General features: G+C 43.9%; 1 protein-coding gene across 1 annotated transcript in view; it reads left to right on the forward strand.

The window, feature by feature from the left end:
- The window catches only part of SRBD1 (S1 RNA binding domain 1), a 223,944-nt gene that overhangs the window by 159,160 nt on the left and 52,288 nt on the right, over nucleotides 1–12,496 (forward strand). The window lies entirely within an intron of this gene.

The raw sequence follows: 12,496 nt of genomic DNA on the forward strand, positions 1-12,496 counted from the left end.
CTCTCTGGCTCCTGATCAAGCTGCTTAAAGGCCATGATCCCAGAGACTCAGAAACAAATCTCAGAACCCAGTGCTTTTGGCAGAAATGCATCCGGACCCGCAGTAGGTTACTGTCGCCGGGCCACCCCAGGGGGGACAGGGTGCTGTCCCTCTGCCTGCTCCCCCTTGGCGGCTCAGAGGCTTTCGTCCTCCAAAGACCATTGGACAGTCAGGTTTGGGCCCTCAGTGACGAGACACGTTGGGCCTCACGGGATGGGGGTGAAACCAGCCCTTTCCTCCCCACCCCAATGAGACCCCAAGTTGTTGCCCACAAACGGCCTCTCTGTCTCCTGATCAAGCTGCTTAATGGCCATGATCCAAGAAACTCAGAAACAAATCTCAGAACCCAGTGGCTTTTGGCAGAAATGGGTCCGGACCCCACAGTAGATTACTGTCACCGGGACCCCAGGGGGGAAAGGGTCTTGTCCCTCCGCCTGCTCCCCCTAGACGGATTGGTGGCCGCCATCCTCCAGAGGCCACTGGACAGTCAGGTTTGGGCCCTCAGTGACGAGACACACAGGACCTCACAGAAGGGAAGTGGAGCCGGCCCTTTCCTCCCCGTCCCAATGAGACCCTGAGTTGCCACCCATGAACGGCCTTTCTGGCTCCTGATCAAGCTGCTTAACAGCCATAATCCCAGAGACTCAGGAACAAATCTCGGAAACCAGCAGGTTTTGGCAGAAATCCCTCCAGATTTAAGTATTAAAATTTTGAAATTTCAAAATCGCGTGGCCACTACTGCAGCCACATGACATCATATGTTATTCTTAGTCAGCAATAGAAAACAAATTGTCTGCTATTGCCTTTTTGGCATATCTGAGTGTTGGGGTAAAATCCCAAATAATAAGGTGGGTCTGGTGTCAAAATACTGAATCAAAGTAGAGAGAGAGTAATGTGGAAATCATCTGCCCCACAGGTAGGGGGAGGGTTGGGATGGGGGCATATTGGGGTTTTTGGTGGTGGAGAATGGGCGCTGGTGAAGGTATGAATGTTTCATTGTATGATCGAGACTTAAACCCAAAAGCTTGGTAACTGCTCTCATGGTGATTCAATAAATAAAATTATAAAAAATAAAAAAAATTAAAAAATAGGGTCTTTATGTGTATGATTTTCAGTTAAAAAATTTAATACCAGAACAAATGAAGTCATAACATTGAAAAATAAATAAGGTCTTTGTAGATATACTTAGTTAGGTTGAGGTCAGAGGTTCAACCTAACTCTGACCTCATGACTAATGTCCTTATTGTCAAGAGAAAACCCTGTCACAGAAACGACATCTTGTGAGGATGAGGCAGCCACAAGAAAGGCTGAGGCAGCAGAGAGAGAGGCAGAGTCCCCTCCGAGCTCCCAGAAGGAGCCCCACTGAGAAAAAAACCTACTTTCAGACTTGTAGGCTCACAGCTGTGAGAGAGTCTGGGCCTGCTGTTTTAAGGTGCTTGGTTTGTGCTATTTGGTACTGCCAGTGCTGGGAAGCTAGAACTGGGACACGTGAAAGACCTTACTCACCTGACTGGCAGTTTGTCCAGGCTCTTGGAACAACATCTGTTGGCCTCTAACTTTTTGCATTTGTGAACTATAAGAATCTCTGAGGACCAGAAATTGAACTTTAAAGGTCAGACTTAAGAAAAGGATTCCCTCCCTTCAGGTTGGGAGGGGCTAGAGTGATAGCACAGTGGGTAGGGCATATTAGCCTTGCACGTGGCTGACCCGGGTTCAGTTCCTCTCTCCCTCTTAGAGAGCCTGGCAAGCTACCAAGAGTATCTCACCCACGACGCAATGCCTGGCAAGCTCACCGTGGTGTATTCGATATGCCATAAACAGTTAACAACAAGTATCATAATGGAGACATTACTGGTGCCTGCTCGAACAAATCAATGAACAACAGGAGAACAGTACTACAGGCAGGGAGAATTGAGGCTCAGCAGTGCTGGGGTGAGGGAACGGTCAGCCCCTTCACACACTGCTCAGGGACTGGGATGGTTCCATCATGCTTAAGATGTGACAGCTTTTGCCTCCATGCATGTTCTGCTACTTCAGATTTGTGTCTGGGAATTCTCCTACAGTTCCAGTATTGGGGGAGAAGGACCAAGGTCTCAGAGCTTGGAGTTTCTGCATTGGTGACATCAAGTAGTGCCCACTCACTATCTCAGCTTCCTGTCGAATTGACTGGCCAAAGCACTGAGCTACTTTCCCTGTGAGCCTGTGTACCGGAGAGCAACTCTTCTGTGCAAAGTCAGCTTTCCTGGAGTCATCTTTGACATGTTAACTCAACCCATTTATTTTTAATGAACTGTGATTTCAAATTTATTGATAGTTGAGTTGAAGGCAGATAATGTTACACCAATCCTGCCTCCAGTGTCAGCTTCCTTCCACCAATGTTCCCGTATTCCATCCCCACCCCAAACCCTACCCTATCCATGCCCCTTCAATGACCTGATACCACTGGCAAAGGCAACACAACCCAAAATAAGTAAATAGGACTCCATAACTCTTTTCAAAAGGCAACTGCTTTCTTTTTTTTTGTATAACGTTATGCAAACTGTAGCACTGTAGCACTGTCCTTCTTGTTCATCTATTTGCTCTGAGTGGGCCCAGTAACATTGTGAGACTTGTTAACTGTATTTGGCATATCAAATACATCATGGGTAGCTTGCCAGGCTTTGCCATGAGGGTGAGATACTCTTGGTAGCTTACGAGGCTCTCCAAGAGGGGTGGAGGAATAGAACTCAGGTTGGCCATGTTGGCCACGTGCAAGGCAAACACCCGACCTGCTGTGCTATCACTCCAGCCCTATTATGCAAAATAATGTATAATAATTTGGTTTTTTTAAATTTTATTGAATCACCCTGAGATAGTTACAAACTTTCATGTTTAGGTTACAATCACACAATGATCAAATACCCATCCCTCTACCAGTGCACATTCCCCACCACCAATATCCCCAGTATACCCCCCTTTCCCACCCTCCCCCTGCCTCCATGGCAGACATGATTCCCCATAATCTCTCTCTACTTTTGGGCATTATGGTTTGCAATACAGACCCTGAGAGGTTACCATGTTTGGTCCCTTATCTACTTTCTGCACACATCTCCCATTCTGACCGATTCCTCCAGCCATCTTTTCTTAGTGATCCCTTCTCTATTCCAGCTGCCTTCTCCCCTTTGCTCATGAGGCAGGCTTCCAGCTATGGAACAATCTTCCTGTCCCGTGTATCTACTATCCTTAGGTGTCAGCCTCATGTTACGTTGTTTTATACTCCACAAATGAGTGCAGTTCTTCTGTCTGTCCCTCTCTTTCTGACTCATTTCACTTAGCATGATACTCTCGATGTCTATCCATTTATAGGCAAAGTTCATGACTTCATCTTTCCTGACAACTCCATAGTATTCCATTGTATAGATGTACCAAAGTTTCTTTAACCAGTCATCTGTTGTAGGGCACTTGGGTTGTTTCCAGATTTTGGCTATTGTGAGCAGTGCTGCAATGAACATATAGGTACAGATGTCATTTCTACTGTGCTTTTTTGCATCCTTGGGATATTCCCAGAAGTGGTATTGCGGGGTCATATGGAAGCTCAATTTCTAGTTTTTGAAGGACTGTCCATATTGTTTTCCAGAAAGGCTGGAGTAGTGGGCATTCCCACCAACAGTGAAAGAGTGTCCCTTTTCCCCCACATCAATGCCAGCACTGGCTGCTTTTGTTCTTTTGAATGTGTGCCAGTCTCTGTGGTATGAGATGACATCTTATTATTGTTTTATTTGCATCTCCCTGATGGTTAGCGATGTGGAGCATTTTTTCATGTGCCATTTGGCCATTTGTAATTCTTTTTTGAGGAAACTTCTGTTCATATCTTCTCCCCATTTTTGATGGTGTTGGAGGTTGTTTTCTTGTACAATTCTACTAGTGTCTTGTATATCCTGGATATTAATCCCTTATCAGATGGATATTGGGTAAATATTCTTTCCCATTCTGTGGGCTCTTTCTGTATTTTGGTCACTGTTTCTTTTGAAGTGCAGAAGCTTCTTAGCTTGATGTAGTCCCATTTGTTTATGTTTACTTCCACTTGCATGGACAGTGCAGTTTCATCCTTAAAAATGTTTTTAGCTTCAGTGTCGTAGAGAGTTCTGCCTACATTTTCCTCTATGTACCTTATGGATTCATGTCTGATATTGAGGTCTTTGATCTGACTTTTGATCTGACTTTTGTCCCTGGCATTAGACAGGTCAGAGTTCATTTTTTTTTTTTTTTTGCAGGTAGCTCTCCAGTTTTCCCAGCACCACTTGTTGAAGAGGCTTTCCTTGTTCCACTTCACATTTCTTGCTCCTTTGTCAAAGATTAAGTGGTCATATATTTGGGGGTCTGTGACAGAATATTCAACTCTGTTCCATTGGTCAAGGCAACTGCTTTTTCAGATTCATCTCTGAATCAGTGCCTCTAGGGATATGGTCTCTGACATGTCCTCGGTCAGGATTGGTAGAGGTTCTGCCAGACATGGGAACTGTGTCCCTTCATGAACACACCCTTCATCCTCCAAGCACCCAGTGGATTCGCCTGGAGGGAATTGCATCCCTTGCCATTGGACTTCTAGTACCACGTGCAACATAGAGGTTTAGGGAAGGAAAAAAGCTCAGGCTTGTCTTCTTTTTAACCCTTTTTCCCATTTTTGATTCACTTTCATGGAGCAGGTTTTAAATGTAGTCCCTGTTAAGATGGCGAAGAATTTCCTAGGCAAGTTATCAAAAGTTGAAAACTATGTCTCACTTTTAATAGCCATTATTAAAGCAAGTATAGGCCAGGCATGTTGGCGTGAAGCCACCGACAGCATGTGCTTAAACCCAACACAGCGCCCGTGTCTGACTTTCTGTGATGTGTTCCTGTTTCTTGACTAAGCACTGATTTGGTTTCTCCGCTTCTTTCGTAATGGGAGAGTTTTACTTCTGTCGACTTCGCATGGTACAGAGAAGTTCACCCCAACCTATGTAGTAAATCCTCGAAAATTAATTTTGGTTCTTTCTGATCTGTGCCCCCACAAAACTTTCCATACGATTTCATTATTAGATTTTGACAGCCTTTTAAATTTGTAAGTTCCACAAAGTTGTCACCAGAAAAGAATGGGGGGAAAGAAAGCTTCTCACAGTGGAGGGTATGGGTAAAATATTTCAAGCGACGACTCTGCAACAATAATGCTAATTTTGATGGCTTGCTGAAAACCAAATACGTCCGAAGCCAGAGCCTTGTTCTAGCTGAGCTCCAGAAAGTTTGACCACAGAAGCTGAGGCACATTCCATGTATTTCAACGTTTTTTTTTCAAGTTCTTCCAACTGTCTGAAAGACAGTTGTCACTCTTCAGTGACTAAAAAGCCAAAGTGCTTTTTCCCTGCTATATTAATTCAAAGTAATGGAAAGAGCATGTTCTGTTTAAGACAGCCTTTGTCTCGCTTGAAGTTCCTAGAGTGAAGAGTGAGCTTGCCAGTGTAGGTCTGTTTTTGATGGTTATCCTCTGGCAAGTCTTTTGAGCATTTTTGGTTTTGTTTTTGTTTGGGGTGGATGGGGGGAACCTTCTAAGTGCTTAGAGGCTATTTCCCACTCTGCTGGGGAAGGGGTTGCAGCTCTTGGTGGTTCCTTAGGGGACCTTGTGGCTCTGGGGAATCGGCCAGACCTGCAAAGCATGCTTCCAGCCCTTTGAGTTCTCTTTACAACCCTCTTTTGAAACTTTTTACATCTCTTTCCCCGTGACTTCTGGCTTGCTTTCAAGCCCCCAGTTTGCCTTTGCTGAATACTGAGCTTGCCCAGCTTAGATTTTCCTTGTTTCTTACCAAAAACCAAAGGAATCCCCTCGGCTGCTTCTAAATTGAATGTTAAAGAATATTGATATTTGAGGTACTGATCATACAGTCAGAGGAATAGAGGAGTAAAAGAACCTAATTGAAATGAACCTGATTGTGAGATATAAGGCTTGCTGGTATATTTAGATTTTGAAAAAAGGAATACAGTATCTTCACAATATTTCAGGGTAAGAGAAACTCCGCTGACTTGAGTGATGAAGCCACCTGGTACACATGGATCATGGGTGCAAAATAAAATGTACAGCATCGCGAGGATTGCCTACTAAATTGCACAGCATTTGACAATAGTCTGTAAATTTGGCTATTATAAAAGCTCCTTGGGAAATTAAAAGTAGTTCTCAGTGGAGCTGGAGACTACGGTTCATACTAGGCATATACCCAACCGGGTTTTGATCCCCAGCTTATCATGGGGTGCAGCCCTGGTGGTTCCCCAAGTTCCATCTAGATGATCCCAAGGAGGAGGTAGAGGAGGAGGAAGGAGAGGAGGAGGAGGGGGAGAGAAGGAGGGAGGGGGGGTAGGAGGAGGAAAAATAAAAGGAAAAATCCAGTCACCAACCACACATCTTCGTTTTAAACTTGTGCAGGGATTTTCTTGACTGTTGATGTTAAATGCTTATAATTTTTTATCAAAATTATCTGTAATTGTTACTATTGGTATATGGTGAGCAGGTGATTTTACAATGGATGTTTTATAATACTCAGGGCTTTGTCATGTTGCAAGGTTCTATGAAGACAGTTTGGGGGGATTGTTGATGGGGTGTGCATGCCCAGATGGGGTGTGCACCGCCCAGTGATGCTCAGGGTTTACTCCTGGCTCTGCATGATGGTGCTTAAGGAACCCTATGGAGTACTAGAGATTGAACACAGATTGGCTGCATCCAAGGCAGATGCCTTCCCCGATGTACTATCTCTCCAGCCTTCCAGGATGATTTTCTTTGAGTGACTTAGTAAATTTATTATCCTGACTCAGTTAAATGGTTAACTGGTACTTATCCAGTATTTTGTAGGAATGGAATGAGGATGTTCTGTCCTTTATAGAGTTGATGACAGAAATACAGCAAGATGTCATGTGACTTGCTAAGTCTTCCTCAGGACCTTTAGTTTTTATTTCCTAAGGTTAAAATGCCCTGGGTAATGCAGTACAGCTTCCTGAATTGAAATTTTGGCCCTATTGTTTCCTAGTCTTATGACCCAAGGCAAGTTTTAAAGTATTAAGTCTGTCATTTGTCGTCTTCTTCTTTATAGCCACCAATCATCGTCATTGTCATCAATATTCCTGGTGTCAAGTTGTAGCTTGTGTGCACTGAAAAGTTTCTGGGAGACTCAAACCTAGCCCCCTTGTTTCCTCATGAAAGTGAAGCCTAGAAATCTCAGTGACTCATCTGCTCCTTAGCGTTGCAGTTCTATTGGAACATGGACCCTGTCGTTTTTATGCCTTGAGGGTGTGAAACATCACTTCTCCACTTTCGATTTCACACACTAGCTAAACAATCTCTGAAAATACTTGTAGCTGTGGTACCTAGCCTGCAAGTTGGTGCTCATGACGCCCTGCCTGTTGGCATCTGGACTCTGGTACTGGCTATTCCCACATGGCACTGACCCTCTTACTAAAGGGATATGGCAGAGTGATGGTATCCATTGCTTCTGAGCTTGCTAGAAAAGTGAGATCCTGACACTCCTGCTGTCTTGGGTCACTTACTGTATTGGAAGCTGACTTTTATCTCCTGGGCAACCCTCTGAGAGACCCATATGGAAAGGAACTGTCAACCCCATGTGACGAGCTCAGGCCTTCTGCCAGCACTGAGGGAGGGATCCTGGGAAGAATATATTCTTCTACCCTCTCAGGGCTTAGCTGCCTAGAGCCCCGGCTGGCATCTTTACTGGAGCCTCATGAGAACCAGAACACCCAGTTCTTTGATTCTGGAACCCCAGCAACCTTGTGAGGTGATGGATGTTTGTTGTTTTCAGTTGCTGGACTTTGGAGTTATTTGTCACTCGGCAGTAGCTAACTAATGAGCTAGGGTTAGGAAGAGCAGACTTATTTTTAAGCCTTTTCTTTGACCAGGGCAAGAAAAGAGAATGGACTTGTTTTGTACCAAAATATGTAGTAGCGATATTTTACATCGAAAGACAGGTGTTTAAATGAAATAAATATGTCTCATTGAAAAATGCTGATATTACTGTTTTTCTCACTCTGCATTGATCAACAAAATCTTAGTTATGAACTGAAACCTGGGAACCATTGTAGCCCACCAGACTATATTTAATTCATCATTTTCAACATTTTGCCAATTTCAATATTTCAGCATTGCCTTTTGTGTCCTTGGTATTGTCAAATAATGGAAAGATTAGGTTTTTATTAGTAATATCATCATCATTATTATTATTATTATTAAATTTTTGTCTTTTAAAATGTTCTATAGGGGCTGGAGCAATAGCACAGCGGGTAGGGCGTTTGCCTTGCACGCGGCCAGCCCAGGTTCGATTCCCAGCATCCCATATGGTCCCCTGAGCACCACCAGGGGTAATTCCTGAGCGCAGAGCCAGGAGGAACCCCTGTGCATTGCCGGGTGTGACCCAAAAAGAAAAAATATATATAAATAAAAGAAAAAATTTTTAAAAAATTAAAATGTTCTATAATGAAACCAAATTCAGGAAACTCAAGCAGTCTTTCTTATCCAAGGAGGGAGGGCAGTGATTTCTAAAGGCTATCCTAGATTTAATAACTCCACTCTGTCACTGTTTTAGATGTTCTCAAATGCAAAGTGAAGGATTAGATGATCTGTGATCTGTGAGCTTTTTCAGTCTCAGAAAATTGAAATTCCAACGGACCTTTGGACATGATTCTTTTCTCCTAGACTGTTTGCCAGCTGTATGAGGGAAGTGGTAACTATTACTTTTCCAATATTTCTATTTTAAAGATATTATTTAAGTTCAAAATTAGAACGTCATTGGAGTTACTGCAGTTTCCCAGAAGGCAAAAGGGTGAACGGTCTTTGGAAGGAACAGACGCCTCTTCTTTTCGCTCTGCCTCCAACACGGACATTCTAACATCCAAACTTCCAGGCTCATTGTTCGTCCGCTGGCAAGGAACTCGCCAGAATGTAATTCCCCCAAAGTGGTCAAGTTTCCTTTGAGAAGGAAACGCATCTGTCATTTATAGCTGAACTGGCTAGATCGCAGATCATAATTATTTTAAGTGCATCAAATAAAATGCTGCGATTGATTCTTCTTGGTGGCAGGAAGATATAAAAAAAAAAAGAGGGAAAGGGAACAGAAGAAAGGAAATTACCGCTTCTTAATGGAAAAGACGAGTGAACTGTCAAAGCAAGTTGCCATGTACTTTCTTCAGAAGTCCCCGCGATTCCCTTATTGCTTAGACACTTACCATTTACACAGGGGTTGTAATAAAAACACTGTGATGCAGCATGTTTAAGGCAAATCTGTTTTGTCAGAACCTTTTTCGTCACGGTAAGCCTTGTAACTGAATAGAAAATACTATCTTGTAAACAAACAAAAAATGTGTTCCTAATTGTTACAAAAACTTTACCTTAAAAACAAAATAGGTAAAGTCTCTGGGTTTTCTTGGCAACCTGAGCAAGAGAATTGGAATTTGCATTTCTAGATCAAGTGATACTATTCACTTACGAGAAACTGGGGGGCGTTTTTTAAAACTCTATTGAATGGGGTGGGTGGGAGAGATCCTAAGAAGTCCTTAGGGGGGTGGGGGAAGTCCCTGTGATATTTGGCAACCCAGGCTAGATGGTTCAAAGCCAGGGCTGGAGCATGTGGCACTACCAGTGCCCTGTAGTGTGGAGGGCCAGCAGCCACCACCCTGGCCATGCTCAGGGGCCACATCTGGCTGAGCGTGGGGCATCCAGGGATACACTGGGTGGGGCATGTGTGAGGGGTTGGGGGGAGACTGTTGGGGATTGACCCAGGGCCCCACACACATGCTGTCTCCCTAGCCTCTGACAAACTGTGTTAAAGGAGAGGTCGCTCCAGAGAGATCCTTTGTGCTCAGCTCTGCTCTGGCTGCACAACCTTGGGCAATTTACTTAACGTCAGTCTCAGTTTCCTCTTCTGAAAAATGGAGGTTATAATAGACTTAACAATAACCAGAGGATTATGAAGCTAAATTAAGTTTGGATTGTAAAATTGTGAACACCTGTTTACCCCCAATATCTTTTCTGATGTTGCCGATGTGGCAAATGGATTCTGTTTTACGGTACGTCTTTCGGATAACTTTGATGGCTTAGTTCTCTGTGATGTTTGCTATCTTGTCCCTTGATGGTGAGAGTTGCCGTACCAAGTCACGGATTCCCAGTTGTAAAGTCTGCCCTGTTACAGATATTTGCTCATAGATTACCAGTCACGAAAGAGCAGGTACTTCATCCAATGAGCACAATCTATACACAAAATGAGCATATATGAGCTGAATATGTACGCAGCATGAGTACACAGAAAGGATATGGAGATGGCACTCCTAGAACAAGGAGGGAGTTATTAGCTCCCTTTTAAAATATGGATTTCAGAGTAATTTGCATATAACAATGGCTATGGAGCAATAGCACAGCAGTAGGGCGTTTGCCTTGCACGCAGCCAACATGACCGACCCAAGTTCGATTCCTCCGCCCCTCTCGGAGAGCCTGGCAAGCTCCCCGTGACGTATTCGATATGCCAAACACAGTAACAACAAAGTCTCCAATGGAGACGTTACTGGGCCCACTCGAGCAAATCGATGATCAACGGGAGGGCCTTTACATATATATATATATATGTGTGTGTGTGTGTGTGTGTGTGTGTGTACACATATACATATATATATATATTTGGCTTTTCATTTATTTGGTTACTTGCAATATGCCTCCGTCCATTACCGCACCTTGCTGTTTTTGAACCCTTGTCCTCCTGCTGTTATAGGATCTTAAATGCTTGTTATGTTCCTCCCACTTGTTCTCTGGACCATTGGGGCTTAGAACCCTCCCCCATAGAACCCGTCCCTGGACTCCAAACTTCTGCCTGCCCAGCCAGCCTTTCAGTGTAGAAGTCTAATAAACATCTCAAACTGGATATATCTGTCAAAGATGTACTCTACTAGCTTCCTAAATATTCCCCCCCCACCTAATCTTCTCTAACCTCCTTTTCTATTTCTATTAATGTCATGACTCATCCCTCAATTAACATAGCTTCAAATCTGTCCTCAATGAAAAAATTACGTTTAACTGCACTCATTTGTGTAATATAAAATATCATAATATGAGACTAATACTCTAGGACAGTAGACTAGGGCCAGGAAGATTGTTCCACAATCAAGAGCCTGTCTCATGAACTGGGGGAGAAGGCAGCCGGGATAGCGAAGGGATCACTAAGTCAGTGATGGTTGGAGGGATTGCTTGGAATGGGAGATGTGTGCTGAAAGTAGACAAAGGACTAAACATGATGTCCTCTCAGTATCTGTATTGCAAACCATAATGCCCCAAAGTAGAGAGAGAGTAAGAAGGAAATTGTCTGCCATAGAGGCAAGGGGTGGGGAGGGGTGAGGGTGGTGGGAGGGATACTGGGGACATTGGTGGTGGAAAATGCACTCTGGTGGAAGGATGGGTGTTCAGTCATTGTATGACTGAAACTCAATCTATGAGAGCTTTGTAACTGCATCTCACAGTGATTCAATCAAAAAAAAAAGGAGGAAGAATTCCCCCCCCTCAAAAAATACATTTATTAAAAGGGATTTATTAGAATCCCTTTCCCATCATTTCCCCTGGAAGCTGGCTCCATGGACTTCTGTCCTCCCAGCCCTGTGGCTTTAGCACGATCCTTTCCTCAGTATGTTGAGAAACTTTCTCTCCAGGACTCCCTGGGATTGGCTTGGGTTTTTCTTTTTCTTTTTCTTTTTCTTTTTTTTTGTAGAAGAAAGAAAGAGTGGAGGGGTTGGGCCACACCCTGAGGGGTACGCAGCATCTAATCCTTGCTCCTTGCTCACTGAAGGGTGATTCCTGTGTTTCTCAGGGGACTGTAGGTGGAGACTGATGATTTGAACCCGGGTCTCTTGGAGGCAAGGCTGTGTCCTGTTCCTGTACTAGCTTTCTGACCCCTTAATCTTTTTCCAACCACTTTTCTCAAAACAGCCTGTTTCTCTGAAAATAGGTGTCAGATCCTATGCATGTCCCCACAAAATCCTCATTACGTCTCTGGTCTCATTTCTGACTGTGTCTCCTTTCCCCGTTATTCAGCTGAGTACTGTAGCTTGCTTCCATCTGACAATTTTGCACTTGGGTTTTCAACCTAGAATTAATTTTTCTGGCTGTCTTGTAGCTGATGCCATCTTGTTCTTCAAATGTCAGTTTTAATGTATATTTTCCTACAGTCAGTTCCCAGTTACCCAAGAAGCTACCTCCAACCCTTTTGAGTACTATTCTTTTTCCTTTAGGATAAGTTCCCATTTTTTAATTGTATGTGTTTCCAGTGGACTGGAGTGATAGCACAGCGGTTTGCCTTGCATGTTTGCCTTGCCTGCGGCTGACCCCGGTTCTATTCCTCCGCCCCTCTCAGAGAGCCCGGCAAGCTACGGAGAGTATCCTGCCCGCACGGCAGAGCCTGGCAAGCTCCCC

Source organism: Sorex fumeus, unplaced genomic scaffold (genome assembly GCF_029834395.1).
Source record: "Sorex fumeus unplaced genomic scaffold, SorFum_2.1 ptg000003l, whole genome shotgun sequence".
Lineage (NCBI taxonomy): Eukaryota > Metazoa > Chordata > Mammalia > Eulipotyphla > Soricidae > Sorex > Sorex fumeus.